The following is a 19066-nucleotide window of genomic DNA, read 5'->3' as shown; positions in this document are numbered from 1 at the left end:
GTAATCTAATCTTATCTTAGTTATACTAGGGAATTATACCTAATTTATAACTAATTTATATAATAATTAAGATAAATAACTTAATATAGTATTTTCTTTACTCTGAAGGTTTCTTTAAGAATTAGTCTCTATATTATTTATATATATTATTACTTAATTCTCTAATTCTTTAATTACTATCTAAAGTCTTATATAGCTATAGATATCTAATCTATTTAGTATTTACTATTATAATTCTAAATCTTTTCTTTTAACTATCTAAGACTAAAGATAGCTCTCTTTATTTACTAGAATCTTATTTCTAAATTTAGTAAACTCTACTCTAAGTATATAGACCTAATATACCCTATTCTTAATATTAATTTAGGATAGATTTAAGTTAAAGAAGTAGTTAAAAAAAATCTAGTCTAGATCTTTATAAAACTAGTTTAAATTTTAACTAAGAAAATTCTACTACTAAGTCTTTATTTTCTAACTAAAAAAGAAATAATCTTAAATACTTTATTAAAGAGTAAATTCAAAACTGACTTATATAATAGTAAAAGTTAAATAAGTTTCTTTTAGGAAATATACTCAAGAACTTTAAAAATAGCTTTATAGAGAAATTACTGCTAAATAAAATATATTCTTATACTTTAAGTTAACTAAAATTAAGAAAATTAAAGTCTAATTTTATTACTAAGTTTATCTACTAAGAATAATACTTTTAGATTAATACTCTTTTAGTAATCTTATAAGAAATTCTTTATATCTATTACTCTAAGAATCTAAGATTACTAAGGATATTTATTACTTAGAATCTTTACTCTAAGACTAATAGATTATTTCTAGTACTAAAAATTCTATAAATCCTATAATAATTACTTAGGAAGAGGTTTTAATATAGACTATTAGTATTATCTTTTAATTAGATAATTTTAAAATAGATACTATTCTTAAATATAATAAAACTTAATAAAAGAATAATAAAAGTCTAATTTAGTTTTATTTTTATCTTTTAGGATATAAAAAATATATAAAATAAGTATCTAAGAAAAAAAAAGATTAATTTTAGTCTAAACTAGATAAATTACTAGTAAGAAAAATTCTATTAACTTATAGACTAAGTAAGATCTCTTTAATCTAAGATAGTTAGATTAATAAAGTAAAATATTAATAAAGAATTATAAAAGAAAAAAAAAATTAGAACTATCTATCTAGAAATAATTCTTATTTAATATTAAATTAGAGTTAAAATAATAAATCTTCTTAAATAACTAAAATAAAACTAGAAATAGGTAATTAAGATAAGATAATTTAAAATTAAGTTAGAAGTAAAATAAGACTAAGTAGTTAAAAAATATTAGTAACTTTTTCTAACTCTTTAATACTAGTAAGAAATACCCTTATAAAGTTTATTATAAATATAGTTATAAGAATTATATAAAACTAAACTATCTAAAATTTAAAGATAATAAAGTTAAGATCTAAAAAGTTAAGAGAACTAAAGATAATTTCCTAAATATAGTAGAAAAGGATAATAAGTTAAGTTAAATTCTATAGGTTTAGACTCATAATCTTAAGTAAAAACTATTATATAATCATATATTCTTATTATAGTAGAGAGAGATATCTAAATATATACTAACTTAGATATATATACTAAAGTTAATTTATTTAGCCATAAATTTACAATTAAGTATAGCTTATAATATACTAAGTTTAACTATTTTATCTTAGAAGTAGTTAGGAAAAAAAGTATATATACTTATAGTATTTAGAATATCTCTATTACTATAAATAATTTATATAGTACTAAAAAGATACTAAATTAACCCTATATTATAGCTAATAGGGATCTAAGAATTTAAGAATCTCTAATCTTTTATTTAAATATAATACTAGTTAATTATAAAATTAGATTAGTTTTATAGAAGGAGTACTATTATTTTTTCTTCCTATGTATCACTATATACTAGGTTATTGTAGTATTATTATATTACTTTATTTTAAAGTTACTATATAATATAGATTAATCTATTATTGTTCTTGATATACTCTCTATCTATTTCTTTTCCTATAATTAAATTATTAGTAAGACTTTCTTTTAGTCTTTTAATCTAATTATTATCTTAGATCCTACTAGTAGTAGCTAGGGTCTAGTAATTATATACTAGATAACTATCATTATTTATCTTAAATATAGCTAGAATAGCTTCTCTAACCCCTATTATATAGTTAGGTCTCCTACTAAGTATATCTACCTAGCTATTGGCTATACCTAGGTAATATTTAATCCTATAACTATATCTTACTAGGGTTTCTACCTATTATACTTATTATCTTATTAGTTCTTTTATATTTATAAAGAATATAAGATTTTTATAGCTAGATTTAACTAAAACTTAATATTTTACTCCTTCTAGATATACTCTCTAGACTTAAAGTACTAATACTATAGCTAATAGCTCTTTATTATAGATATTATAGTTAAGTTCTATAAGTATTATTTTCTTAGACTAAAATATAACTATTTATAGTCTCCTATTATCTTCTAGTTAAATAAGTTATATACTAAGTATATAATCTAATATTTTAGTTTCTACTATATATAGTTTATTTAGATCTACTAGTATAAGTATTATTTATTCTATAAATAACTTCTTAAGGTTAACTATAACTTTCCTAAACCTATTAATTGATTATTAGTAATAGTTATATAATTCTAGAAATTTTTAAGCTTCTTTTATATTTTTAGGTATTAGCTAATCCAGAATACCTTAATATTTTTCTCTTGTATACTAATATACTATATCTATTTTTACTAAGTATATATCCTAGGAAGTCTATTTCCTTAATATATAATTTATAATTTTAAATATAAGTATAACTTTAGCTTCTCTAAGCTTTTCTAGTACTTTCTTATGATACTAGATATATTTTTCTATAGTTTTAGAGAAGACTAAGATATTATTAAGATATACTATTACAAAGATATCTAGGTATTCTTCTAATATACGAAAGATAAATTATTAAAATACTATAGGTATATTTATAAGTCTAAATAATATAATTATTAAAAGATGGGAATGCTCGCTGGCTGTCTGTCAAGCAGATAGATCAATCATAAGAGGACAAAACCACTACACTTATAGAGTGCAAGAGAGTAGTAGACAGTATATAACACTATAGAAGAACAAGAGAACAAAGAATAGAACCTTTTATAGGCGGTATACTGATACTGCTACCTTAGCAGCCTCAGGAGAATATTTTGTAGAAAAGAATCTGAAATGAAAAAGAAAATCTCTCTGTGTATATATATGTCGAAAAAAAAAGAAGATCAAGCTCTCTCAATACTTCTTGCATGCCTGCTACTTATCCTTGCAAAACAAAAAGATGGCCTTGTTGGTAAGGCCTCAATCATATGACTAGGGGACTCCAATATTGAGAGCGAAAATCCCTATTACACTATATACTTAAAATACCTATACTTTATTCTAAAACCTATTTTCTACTTATTACTTTTTTTAATCCTAAGATAGTTATATATACTAGTAATATTATATTTAGTAAAGTAAACACTTCTTTAAATATAATCTTATATCTTCTAGATAAGAGATAGTAAGTATTAATCTTTAATAGTAATCTTATTAAATACTAATAGTCTATATAATATTGGAGCTTGTCTCCCTTCTTTAATATAAAAATAATTAGATATCTAGCTACTAATAATAATTCCTGGATATATTCCTTTCTAAGCTTTTTTTTTATTATTCTTTAAGAGTATCTATCTTATTACAGAATTCTAAGTATATAATACCTTGGGTACTTAATATTAATTTAAAGCTAAGTCCCCTTTAAATTACCTATCTATTAAGGCCTACTTAAATCCTAATTAATTTAAGATCATATAGGTATTTAGAATTCTTAATCTCTTCAAGAATTAGTCTATATATTAACTATCTAATCTAATCTCTCCTATCTAATATCCTTACCTAGTTATAGGTCTCTAATCTAATAACTTAGTAACTATTATAATTCTAATTCTTTCTTATTAACTACCTAAGAATTAACTATAGTACTCTCTCTGAGACTTTGTATGTCTTAATAGGCTTAGGGAAGGTTGGATAAAGAAGAAGATTGGTGTTTGCAATGTTTGCTGATGTTGTATTGATTGTCTTGCTTGTCTTAATTGTCTTATTCTGTGTTGTGTATGGGGGGAGAAGGTTATATATATATTTAGCTGGCTTAGGCAATATTGCTAAGTATGGTAGCAGTAGTACTGGCATAGTTACATCCGGGGCACTAGTATAGTTACACCCGGAGCACTGGCATAGTAACCCCCGGGGCACCGGCATAGTTACACCCGGGGCACTGGCACAGTAACCCCAGAGCACTGGTACAGTAACCCCTAGGGCACCGGCATAGTTACACCTGGGGCACTGGCACAGTAACCCCCGGAGCACTGGCATAGTAACCCCAGAGCACTGGCACAGTAACCCCCCCGGGCACCGGCATAGTTGCACCCGGGGCACTGGCATAGTTACATCCGCTCTCTAAGGCTTGTGTAGCCTAGGCAGCGGTAATATTGTAATATTCATAGGTGCTGCTCGGCCATCGGCATAGGTGCTGCTTAGCTGTCGGCACGGGTGCCACTTAGGTGTCATCTATCGGTTGTTATAGCCGGAGCTTTGGCGTATTTTGTTATAGGGTTTTATAGTATAATATTCATAATATCTTTAATCTAGAGTAGGCTAGAAATAATATTATCTATTTAGTTCTTAATAATATATATAAAAGTAGTTCCTTATCTATAACTATAGATATCTATATTAAAATAGGTAATATAGATAATTTATTCTTAATTTACTATAATACTATTTAGCTATTATAGATATATCTAAATATATAGAAAGTTAAGAGAGCTAGTAAGTATACTATTTATTATTATATAGCTAAGATAGCTATAGTTAACTAGTATTTCTATAAACTAGATTCTATTAACTAAGATATTAACTATAAATAGTAGTTCTTTACTCTTATCTAGTTTTCTAATTCTTTTCTACTTCTATTTATAACTAAGAATAGAAGTTATTTTTTTTCTAACTTACTATTATTAGTAGATATATATTTATTACTGCTAGTATTATTTTTAATAATTAGCTTTACTTTCTTTATTTAAGTATTTTATTCTATCTTTCTTTTAGATTTAATAAAGATTTAACTTTCTTTTTTAGTTAAACTAATAGTAATCTAGTTTTTTAGCTAGAAAGCTAGTAAGAGAGAGTAACTATAGATAATATAATTATTTTTTCTATAATAGAGATATAAGTCTTAATTATAGTAGTTCTAAATCTCTTTATTACTAATCTATTAGGTCCTTTTTAGCTATTTTTTAGTACTATTTTATTAATATATTATATATATTTTAGTTTAGTTAATAGAGATAGTTAGAGTCTAATCTATTTTATTAGTTTTACTTACTCTAATAGTTTGGTAAGATTTAGTTTTATAGAGCTCTAAAGTATCCCTATTAGTACTAATCTTATATAGATAGTTAATAATGTCACGGGATTTGAAGTATATAGTATCCCAGACATTTGATGTTGATCTACACTTGAATCCCCTTTAAGCTACCTATATATTAAGGTCTACCCGAAACCCTAATATATTTAAGATCCTATAAGTATTTGGGATTCTTAATCTTATTAAGAATTAGTCTGTATATTAACTATCTAATCTAATCTCTACTGTCTGATATTCTTGTCTAGTTATAGGTCTCTAGCCTAATAACTTAGTAATTATTATAATTCTGATTCTTCTTTATTAACTACCTAAGGATTAAAGATAGTACCCTCTATATATTGAAACCCTATATCCTCCTGTGATAGTACTTATTCTAAACCTACTATACCTCTGGCTATCTAATAGCCTGAGGTTAAATTAATTCTAGATTAACCTAGAATCTCTATTAAATCTATACTAGACTAGATATCTATCTATAAGACTACTGAATATATTGTTAATATATTATTATTCCCTTTCCTATATAGGATGTAGATCTAAGAAATTATAAGTAAACTAATAACTGGAAGTATTATAGAACTTGATTAAGAGAGTCTTAAGAAGAAGAAGTATAAAATTAAGTATCTTAAGGAGTTTTTAGTAGTTTATATATATCTTAAGGAACTTACTACTTAAATCTCTAAAATTTATATAGAAGATTTCTTAAATAGTCTATCTATAAATTATAGATAAATTAAAATTAAGAAGTATAAGAAAATAGAGAGTTTTAAGATTAATAAATTTAAGAGATTATTTAGTATTTAGGAGTAAAGGAATTAGTTTTCTTAACTTAGTTATATTTTCTAAGGTAACTTTAGGGTCTATAAGGATAAGAAAATAAAGATTCTTATAGGAGTTAAGTATCTTAAGTCTAATTATAAAAATAATTAGACTATAGAAGAAAGATATCTTAAGAATAATAATAATAAATATCTTAGTAGTTAGAAGTACTTTAAAGAGTAGACTTTTATTCTGATATATAATAAAAATATCTTTACTAAAGAAGTTAGTAATAAGATAGAGTACTATTACTAGTAAATTAATAAAGAGTTAAAGGTTTTTTACTATTATCTTATAGATCTAGAGTATTATCTATTTTAGATATCTTAAGATAAATAAGCTTACTATTATATATTAAAACTATAGTAGTAGTTAACTCTATATATTTAATAATATACTAAAAATATATCTACTACTTAAGTAGAATAGATAGAAGAAGTATAAAGTATATAGGAATTTAATAAAGTAAAAGTATAAAAGTATAATCTATTTAATAATAATTTAAATTTAAGTTTAAAATATCTATAATTTAATAATTTATTTCTAAATTAGTCTAATAGTAAAGAATAAGATTAAAGAAATTCTAAGTACTTATATTTAAGAAATTTTTATAGTTCTAGATTAAATCTAAATTAAAATAATTTTAATTTAAATCTGAATTAAAATAACTTTAATTTAAATTTAAATCTTTTTTATTTTTAGAAATAGATCTTATCTATTTTCTCTATAGAATAAAGATAATTCTAATTATACTTCTATTACTAGGACTAGTCTATTTAGTTTCTTTAATAAAATATCTTTTAAATTTTATTTTAACTATAGTAAGTTAGATTATTAGGTAAATAAATATTATTTACTACTAAAAGTCCTAGGAGTTAGGATCTAGAAAGTTTATTTAAAATTCTAGTATTATTATAATAATACTTAATTAAAAGACTTAGAAAAAGAATAGGAGTTAAACTAGCTTCTTGTTACAGACCCTGCGACACAAGGGGCTGCAACTTACAAATGGGCCATCGAGAGCCAATCATTCTGCAACCACTACGACCGCCCATAGGTCACATGCGGAACATCATAGGAAACCATGGCCTTCCCACCAGAGCTACACGATATAAGATAACTAGGTCAATGAATGGAGAAGCCATGATTAGCCCGAGCATTATGCGGAGGGCATTGTCTTACGTCAAGCTGGTCCCTACAACAGCTCAGTCCCTACGACGAGCCAAGACGTGTGACAGAAGGCGCTGCAGGAACCAGACTATCGCATGAATTACTATAAGTTCCTAGTAACCCAGAGAAATCGTGGAGGTTCGTACGATAACACCTGACACAGGAACAAGGATACCACGTGATGAGCATGTGATCACAGGGTATACTAGTGGGTATACCAAGAGGTAGATAGAAGGGCACAATCTAGTATACTACCAGGTATACCCTCCAATATACTACAATACAAAGGATTAGATATATAAGGGACACTCCTTATATATATATATTTAGTTTTTTGCGATTAATCAATCTAAGTTACTACAGTATACCTTTGGGATTACTCTTCATTCAGTTTCAGTCTTGTGACGAATATACTATAAGTAGGGGAGCTCTTCGGACTGATCTACTTAGTGTACTACCTGGCACCTCCTTTGAAGTTACTCTATAGGATCCGAGTCTATATAAGGCTTAGCACAGTAACAGTACAGTTGTAAGTTGATACTTGAGGAGTATAAGTAATAGATATTACAAACAACCAACGACACAGACAACAACTGGTAAGTTGTCTACCCAAAATCTAACCACTCACTGTGACCAGTTAGCCAAGCGTATAACACTTCTATAGATTCTAATTTTTAGTCTTAAGTAGAAATAGTTACCTACTTCTATATTCTAATCTATATTTAAAATAATATTAAAATATATATAGATATTAATACCTATATAGAGGTAGACCTTATTAGTTATAAATTTATTTAGAAATATTACTTTAATTAAACTAAATATAGTATTTCTCTTTTAGAAGTAATAGACTAATAAGATATCCCTACCTATAGTATATAGACTATTCTAATTACTATATATAATTTTAGAGGAATAAGATAAGAGTTTTTATATCTCTATATTATAATTAATAAAGATCTTTATCTTTCTGGATCTCTAATACTATTATTAAATATAACTATTTAAGAGATATAAATTATATTAGTACTATAGTAGAGATAATAGTAGTTTAAATATAAAGGGAAGATAATAGAATAATTAAAATCTTACTAGTTTATAAAAGTATATAGAAACTAAGTCTATATCTTTATAGTTATTAAAGTATCTAAAAAAGTTTAGCTTTCTCTAGAAGATAAAGAAGAATTAGCTAAGAATTAAAAGTAAATCCCTTCTAAATTAATAGTATTTTAGAATATATTTAAAACTTAAAATTCTAAGATTATACTACTATAAAAGAAGACTAATTATTTAATTAAACTTAAAAAAGATATATTACCCCTATATAGTCTAATCTACTCTCTTTTATAAGTAGAATTTATAGAGCTATAGAAGTATCTTAATAAAAATCTAGTAAATAGTTAAAATAGAATCTTAATAGATCTAGAATAAGTTTAAGCTATTTAAGAATAGGAATAGTTAATATTCTATAGAGATATTTAGATTTTTCTTAGATTCTATAATTTTTACTAGAGATTTATTAAAAAATATTTATTAATTATATTACTACTTATAGAGTTTTTTAAAGAAAGTAAAGATAGAAGAAAACTAAGAAGTATTAAGTTAAATAATAGAGAATTAAAGATATTTTAAGATTTTTTTAATATCTTCTTAATAGTATCTCTTCTCTATTATTTTAATCTAGAAAAATCTATCTAATTTAAAACTAATATATTAGATTTTAGAATAGTTAGAATTCTCTTATAACTAGATAACTAGAGAATATAGTACTCTATTATATTTTAGTCTAAGAAATTCTTACTTATAGAATAAAACTATATAATATTAGATTAAGAACTATTTATAATTATTTATTTATTTAAATATTAGTATTAATACTTTAAAGAGAGTTAGTATTAGGTTAAAGTTTTAACTAATTACTATAATTTAAAACTCTTTATAAATTAACTAAAGATTAATAGAAAATAAGTATATTAGTATCTTTTTCTTATCTTTTTTAATTTTATAATATATTACTATTTAGATAAGATAAATTCTATAGATAGATTATTTTATACTTTAGAGAAAGAGAAAGTTTTATCTATAGAGAAAATATTAGAGTTAATTTATAAAAGAATTATAGTTAAATTATTTATAAAAGTATAGTAATTTACTATTAGTATAAGACTATCTAGAAAGAAAAGTAGAGAAGAGTAGAGATTAATAAGTATAACTATATTAGTTTATAGAAGTCTATTATAATTTCTTTCTCTAATTATAAGTAATTTAGTTAGTAATCTAGAGTTAGAGCTAAACTAAATTTAAAATAATACTACTATCTCTATAGATTAGAAAAATCTAGAGAAAACTATAGATAAGTTTAGTAAAGCTAATTATTTAGATCTAAGAGATAATAAAGAAGTTTTTCTAAGTTAGAGCTATAATATAACTAAGTTTCTTCTAAATTAGAACTATAATATAATATATTATAAGATTTTAAGTTACTTTTAATTTATATTCCTTTAAATAGTATTTACTATAGTTATAAATAAAGATCTACTTATAGATAAATCCCTAAGAAAATTAAAAAATTAATTAAAGAACTCTAAGATAAGGATAAGATAGTCTAGAAGAAGATTAATATAATTCTAAAAAATATTCTATAAGAAAAGTATTAGAGTATTAACTCTAAGAAACTTCTATACTATAAAGAATATTTATATATCTCTATTATAGAGAATCTAAAATAGAAATTAATTAAACTCTATTATAATAAATAATTTATAGATTATTTTAGAAGAATCTATATAGAAGAATTAATTAAGAAAAATTTTTACTAGAAATATCTACCTAGAGATATATAAGAATATATTAAAATATACCTAATATACTAGAGAGTTAAAACTCTAAAGTATTAACTTTATAGTAAATTTTAATCTTTTCTAATTCTCTATTAATTATTTATAGAGCTAAGTATAGACTTTATAATAGAACTATTAACTATAATTTTTAAAGAATAAAAATATAATATAATTTTAGTAATTATCTACTAACTTATAAAATTTTCTTAATTCCTTTTTATATTAATAATAATATCTATAGAAGACTTTACTAAATTTTTCTTTAATTAAATTAAACTTAAATATAGAAATCTAGAGAGAATTATATCTAATTAAAACCCTATTTTTATAAGTAGATTTTAATTATAACTTTACTACTATTTAAAAATTAAACTATAATTCTCTATAGTATTTTACTCTTAAATTAATAGTTAGATAGAAAGACTTAACTAAGTTTTAGAAAATTATTTTAGGTATTTTATTAATAGAGAGTAATTAAATTAGACTTAACTTCTTAAAATAGTTTAATTTATATATAATAATACTATTAATATATCTACTAATAAAACCCTCTTTTATATATTACTAGAATATAATTCTAACTTCTAAGTCTAAGTTCTAGAGAAAGTATTTAAAAAGAAAATCCTAAATACTAAAAAATAGGTAACTTATCTTTAAAATATCTAAGAAAAGACTTTAAGAAAGTTTTAAATTATATAGAAAATATAATAGAAGTTATATAATAAAAACTATAAACTAAAAAACTTTAATATTAGAATCTTTATATCTCTTTTAATAAAGAATATTTACTTTAAAGCTAAAGAAAAAAAGTTATTTTCTTAATAAATTAAACTTTTCTAAATTCTTATAAAGATTAGTATATAAGTATATTATATTATACTACTAAAGAAGTACTTAAGATTATATAATATCTTCTCTATCTTTTTTCTTAAACTATAGAATAGCTAAAATAAAGATAACTTACTAATATTAATATCTAAACTTAAAAATAAAGAGAAATAGAAGATTAAAGAGATTTAAGATAAAAGAATATTTAATAGAATTTTATATTACTATATTAAATAGACTGGATAACCCTTAGAATATAATTAATAGAAATTTATAGAGTATCTAGAAAATATAAAAAATATAATATCTTTATTTAGAAAGAAGTAAATCTAAAAAAAAATTTTTCTAATAATAATAAAAAACTACTAGAATTTCTTTAAACTATACCTAAATTGATAAAGAAAAGAAAGAGAAAACTATTCTATCTAATTTCTATTAAGTAAGAATACTTAACTATAAAAGAGAAGAATAGGTAAGATAAAGAAAAGAGACTACTATAGAAGTAAGTATTAATCTATAAGTACTTTAATATTAGTAACTATAGCTATAATAGTAGAAGTTAAACTAATTCTATCTAGAGCTATATTATATTAATATTCTATAGTAATCTTTAAGAAAAATATTTAAATAGTACTCTACTAAAGATTATAATTAGTATTACTAATCTAGAGTTATAGAAAATTACTAGAGTATCTAGAGAAGTAAGTTAGAGGTAAGTTAACTTTAGTATTTAATTCTTTCTAATATTTAGTAATAAATCCTATATAATTAACTATAGTCTAATTAGTATTCCTTATATTAAAGTATAGATTATATATAGAAAGATAAACTAAAATTATCTTATAAAATAATATTAGAAAATAGAGAGATTCTAATATAGTTACTTTCTTATTTACTATACTCTATATAGATATAGTATCTCTAGAAGCTATAGTAGTAGTACTACTAACTTTAACTTTATAAGTCTAGATAAGAATTAACTAAAGTTAATATAAATTACTATAGATTCTATAGAGTAGTTAAAGTAGATTAGTATTAAATTAAATATAAATTAGAAAAGTATTATATCTAGAAATAAGTCTTACTTTTCTTCTTATAGAGAATATAAGTAATTAAATTTATATAATTCTAATTATACTTAATTAAAGAAATAGTATCTATAGAAGTATAAAGAGCTATTTCTATAATATACTTTATATAGAATATAAAGAAAGAATAGAGAATTTAATTATAAAGAGAATAAGGACTAAGATTTATACTTATAATACTCCTAGGGCTAGATTCTCTATCTCTATCTCTATCTCTATTACTATTTTTAGTTCTACCTCTAATATAGTCTTTACCTTTCTAATAACTTCCCTAACTTATAGTATTTCTAGTACTACTAGAGAAACTAGTAGTAGTAGAAGTTAAAGAAGTAATAGTAAGAGCTAAAGAAACAGTAGTAGGAGTTAGAGTAATAATTAATATAATAAAAAGATATTAAGATAAGAATAATTAGAGAGATAAGGATAAGAGAAGTAAGGAAAAAAAGAGTTATAAGAAAGAAATTTTTATTATAAGGTATTAAAGAGAGTATATTACTTTATTTATATCTATATATAAATATACCTAATTAGAATAGACTTTAAGATCTTTAACTAAGAGTAATACTATTATATTTAAATTGTTTAATCTAATTTATATCTTTATTAATAGTCAAACTAACTATCTATAAAAGAGAAAGATAAATTATTACAGAATTTAAAGTATATAGTACCCTAGATATTTAATATTAATCTATACTTAAATCCTCTTTAAGCTACCTATATATTGAGACCTACCTAAACCCTAATATATTTAAAATCCTATAAGTATTCAGGATTCTTAATCTTATCAAGAATTAGTCTATATATTAACTATCCAATCTAATCTCTACTATCTGATATCCTTGTCTAGTTATAGATCTCTAGCCTAATAACTTAGTAACCATTACAAATAAAGTCTAGAAAGTTATTTAGAATACTATAATTAAATAATACTATCTTTATAGTTATATTTAGTAAGTTTAGTAGTATCTACTATTTTACTTAGTCTAACTACTCTATAGTACTAGTATCTATAAATTCCTTTTCTAGTTATAGTAGAAACTTAGTAAATAATATCTCTTTACCTTATTTTAGCTATTATAATTATTTTTCTACTCTTATTTAGATATTTAGGTTACTATATAGTATTACTAGGTAATTTAGGAGATTCTCTAAACCTACTATCTTCTATTAGTATTCTATATAGATAATAGTATTCTTAGAAACTATCTTTTCTAATTAGAAAAATATATATAGAAACTATTCCTTTTTTAATCTAATAGCTTTACTATTAACTATTAACTTATTTACTATTACTACTTTCTAGATTAGCTATTCTAATATACTTCCTATATATATTAGAGAGTTAGAGAATTATATATATAGTTAGTAAGAGGATCCTATCTAGATTAGTAGTACTAATAGAAATAATTTTTTAGCTAAAAGATTAGGTTCTTTCTATAGATCTTTAGTCTCTCTTTATATATTCTTTCTTATTACTTTTACTAATATAGCTTTAAGTTACTCTATATACTCTTTCTATTATATAATAGTTTAGTAGTATAATATTTATATATATATTAGTTACTATATAATTATATCTAGTAGGGATTACTATTATAGTTCCTTCTAAGAAGATTCTATATCTATTTTAGTATTTATTATTAAATTAATAGTATAGCTATATAGATAACTCTTTTAAGACTTCTTTCTTATCTATCTAGTTATTTCTAGGGTTTTTCTTATATATCTAGGAATTAATACTTCTAGGACTTTTTACTTCTCTTTATATACCTAGGAATTAATACTTCTAGGGCTTTTACTTTACTATTAGATTAGTATTAGAATAATAGAGATTCTATATATCTAGGGCTTCTAGGACTTTCTACTTTTCCTTATATATCTAGGTATTAATATTTCTAGGATTTTTTAATTTATAGTTAAATTAGTGGTGAAATATTAGTAATTTAGGAATACTTATTCTTTATATACCTAGAGATTAATACTTCTAGGACTTTTATAGGTAGTTTAATAATTACTGATCTAATTAGAAGATTATTATATATAAAGGACTATAATAATAACTATTCAATTATAGCTAGACCTATATACTGTTTACAATAATCTTAAAGAAGAAGAGTTGTTTATATCTGTCTCTCTTGGTTTCCTGTAGGAAAATAGTCACATAATATTATATGATATCAACCTGGGCCCTGGCCTGTTACAGCTACTATTACTATATATTATTATAAGTATATAAATATAGATTTTAGTCTCTATTATTTTATATATAGAATATATTTATAACTATTTAGTAATAATATAGTACTACTTTATTTCTTTATAGATTAAATAGAGAAGTTAAAGTACCTACTTAATATAAGAATAAAAGTAAATAAGTTACTTTTTATAAGAACTATCTAAATAAATTATATATTTAATAGTCTACTTATAAAAATAAATTTTTAAAAAGATACTTAGATATTTATTTATAATAAAAATAGAAAGAAATTTAAAAGTAAGTAATTTAGACTATATTAAGTCTTAGAATCCTATCTACTTAGAATATATACTTTAGTAAAGCTAAATAACTATATACTAAGGAATCTTATTAATAGATCTAGATTTCTAAAAGTAAATATTAATAATCTAACTTATTTATAGATATTACTAGTAGTATATAATATAATATAATAGATAGGAATATATTTTTACTAATCTTAAGAGTTATAAAAAATTCTTGAAAGAAAAGATTTATCTTCTATATACTTAGATTTATCTTTATTTACTTAAGAAAAATAGGATAAATTTAGATATAATAGAGTATAAATTAGTGAGATAGGAAAGAAAGTAATTATAAGATATATAATTAATAAGAACTAAATTTATTTATATAAAAGAAAAGATTAGAATAAATTCTAATTAGAAACTTTAGAAGATAAGTTAAATCTAAATAACTTATAAGTAGAGAAAGATAATATCTCCTTAAATATCTATAATATTAGAGATACTAATATATCTAAATAGATATTATTTAAAAAATTACTAGTAGTTATAATACTAATAAAAAGGAATTATAAAAAAAACTAACTAGATTAGATTAAATTAGAGAAGATATCTAGACTATAAAATACTATAAAAAATATTTATAGAAAATTCTAGAAAATACCTTTAAATAAAAGAAAATTTATTATTTTAAGACTATATTTAATTAAAGAATAATTTACTACTATTATTAATCTTTATTATATCTATATTCTCTAGACAACTATATTTAATTAGGAATATATAAAGATAGGTCTTATTCTTATAAAGATATTACTATATAATAGAAAATTATTAAAGAATATAGTTATACTAGGCCTAATTATATTAATATATAGAGAAAGAAGGGTTTAAAAGAAAGAACTATAAGAACTTATTATAAAAGATATTATATATCTAAGTATATAGAGAATAAGAAAAACTAACTATATAAGAAGTAGATATAATAATATATAGTAAATTATTATAGATAATTAGACTAGCTAATTTAGACTTAACTCTAATTAAGTTAGAAATAAAAAATTTCTTCTAGATTTTAGAATAACTAGAATTAATCTAATAGAGTTTATTAAAGATAAACTTAGGTAATTAGTTAGTATAATCTATAAATTATTAGTAAGAAAAATAGAGAGAATTATAATTAAAAACTTATAGAATAAATAGTTTATATAAGTATTTTAGAAGATAGGATTATTCTCTATACTAATTATAAAGATATAGAAGATAAAAGGACTATTACTCTTTCTATACTTTATATACTTATTCCTATTAGTAGTAATAGTTCTAGCTTACTATATATATATAGTATAGAACTAGGTACTTATATAGTAAGATTTAAAAATATTACTATACTAATTAATATTATAAAGAGACTTACTCTTAAATATTATAAGTTTAAAAGTAGTTAAGAAATTAGTAGTTAAGGGATTTCTAGATATATCTAGACTAGTAATAACTAGAAGAAAGTAAATTAGTTTATAAATTAAAATAAAAGAGTATAAATAAACTTATAATTATAACTATATATAGTTAGAAGATAAGATAATATTATAATAGAGTAAGAGTAAGATAATTTTAAGATTATAGAGTTTAGAAGAAGATCTTTAACTATACTACTTATAGTAATATTATCTATATTTTTATTCTAATTAGAATTCTTAAAAGAATTTAAGGTAAAAAATATTTACTTAGAAGTATAAAAAAAGAGACTTTTAAACCTAGTTAAATATATTAGAATAATAATAAAAATAATAATAAAATAAATATAATAAATTCTTATACTTATATTTAATCTAATATCTATAACTATATATTAATTTATATATTATTTTTAGTATAATTAGAACTTACTTAACTAAAATAAAATATTAATAAATCTATAAAAATATATAATAGTATATCTAATTCTATCTAAAATAGGGTCTTTAGAGATTAATAAGACTTATCTATATTAGAAAATTTAAAAATAGAAAGAGTTAAGATAGAAATAATAAAGAAAAATTAGTAATTAGAATTAAGAAAAGTAGAAAAAGAAAAAAATTTAAGAGATAGAAAACTTACTCTTAAGTTAGTAATATAATATAATTATAAATATAGTAAAATTTAGATATATTACTATATAATAGACTATCTCTATATTTTATACCAAATTTAATCCTAACTTAATATTTTTATCTACTTCTAGATAGAGATTAGATAAAAAAAATATAGAAAAAAAGTATATATAAAGATATAGATATTTTTATATTTTTTTATAATAGAGAAATAAAATATAGTTAAAAGAGATTAAATAAGATTATATTTAAAAAAAGAAAAAAAGACTTACTTACTTAGTTAAGAGATTATTATCTATTTTAATATCTAAATTAGAATAATTTAAGATTTTTTCACTACTCTCTTATAAAAACTAATAAAGAATATACTTTTTTTAGTAAAGATATATAATTATTTCTAGGATAAAGTAGAGTATTTAATATATAAAGATCTAGTTTTATTTATTCTCTTAAAAGATATAAGAATTCTTAAGAGTTAGTTTAAGAAAGTTAGATATAAAAATTAGGAGTTTTTAAGTAGTAGTATTCTTAGATTTATCTAAGTATATATTTATAGATTTATAATTTAGAGAATTTTTCTTAATAAAATACTATAATTTAAATTTCTTTAGTTATAAGAAAAAGTTAGTAATCTATTTAAAAAATACTAAAATAAGAATATACTTACTATTTTTAGAGAAAGAATTATATTTAACTTATAAAAAGAATAGATAATTAAGATTAATTATCTCTAATTTCTCTAAAAGATAAATTAGTAGATTCTTTTAAAAAAAAATACTATAAAGTAGAGTTTCTAAAAATATAGTTTCTATATAAGTCTCTAAAAATTAGTTTATAATTAATAATTATAGTTATATAAGAAATAAATAGTCTAAAACTATTTCTATAAGAGTTATAAATTTTTTCTATAGAAGTAATATTACTAATTTATTATACTTATACTATATAAAGTTATTAAAAATTTTAGTAGTTCTTTATCTCTATCTACTAATTAGTATTTTAAAGAATTAGTTAATTAAAATTTTTTTAATTAAATTTAGTTATAAAATACTCTATTAATAGATTATTATTTATATCTAGATTAACTAATTTTATTAAATTATTAATAAAAAATATAAGAAATAATAGAAATAGATATAACTTATAATAGATATAGAGACTTAGAAATAGATAAGAGATATATAGTAATAGTTACTTTAATATATAAGTTACTAATAATAATATTATTATAGTAATTTAATATTTATAATTTAGGGAAACTAAACTAAAATATTAATATTATATTAAAAATTCTATAAGAATAACTTATCTATTTTTAAGAAAAAGTAAGTAGATATAAAGACTAAGTAGAAAAGAACTTTAAGAGTAAAAGATTAGATAGAGAAATAGTAAAAAAAGAAGAATAAAAAAGAAAAGAAGTTATAAATCTACTAAATATATACTTAACTATTTTATAGAAGTTATTACTATTATAATAAATTATAAGGATAACGTAACAATAATATAATATTAATTATATTTTTATTTATTCTTTAAAAGATCGGACTAAAAAGAATATATATAAACTATACCTTATCCGAAAGTTTATAGTATAGAATAATTACTTTAAAATATAAGGATATAGTTTTACTTAGGTAGGGGAGGATATAATCCTAGAAGTGCTATATAGGCCTATTTCGGTTACTATACTGTAGTGACCTTAGTATATATAAACCTATAACTCTCCGATAGTAATAGAACATGCTCTTTTGCTCCTAAAATCTCACTAGTTATTCTCTATATTATTAATTATCTATAATATCTATTATTTATACTTCTGGAGTATCAACTTATAATTATACTATTACTATACTAAGTCTTATACAGACTTAGATCCTGTAGAGTAATTTTAAAGAAGATACTAGTTAGTACACTAAGTAAGTTAGTCTAAAAAGTTTCCCTACTTATAGTATATTTATCATAAGAGATAAATCTAAATAAAGAATAATCTAAAAGTATATTATAGTAACTTAGATTAATTAATTATAAAGAACTAAATATATATATATATATATATACGTAAGAAGTGTCTTTTATATATCTAGTATTTCCTATTCTATAGATAGGACTCCTATTCTATTAAAGGATAGATTTTCTATCCTTAACTAGGATTATATAGTATATTATATAATCCTCCGGAATAGTCGTTCCCTAGGAATATCTGTAGAACTATATATATACTAGATAATATCCGCTAAGA

Source organism: Penicillium manginii, assembly GCF_028828005.1.
Source record: "Penicillium manginii strain IBT 31320 chromosome Unknown utg000004l:1.0-7231830.0:1.0-7236170.0, whole genome shotgun sequence".
Classification (NCBI taxonomy): domain Eukaryota; kingdom Fungi; phylum Ascomycota; class Eurotiomycetes; order Eurotiales; family Aspergillaceae; genus Penicillium; species Penicillium manginii.
The sequence above is the reverse complement of the archived record's forward strand: the minus strand, read 5'-3'. Positions refer to the sequence as shown.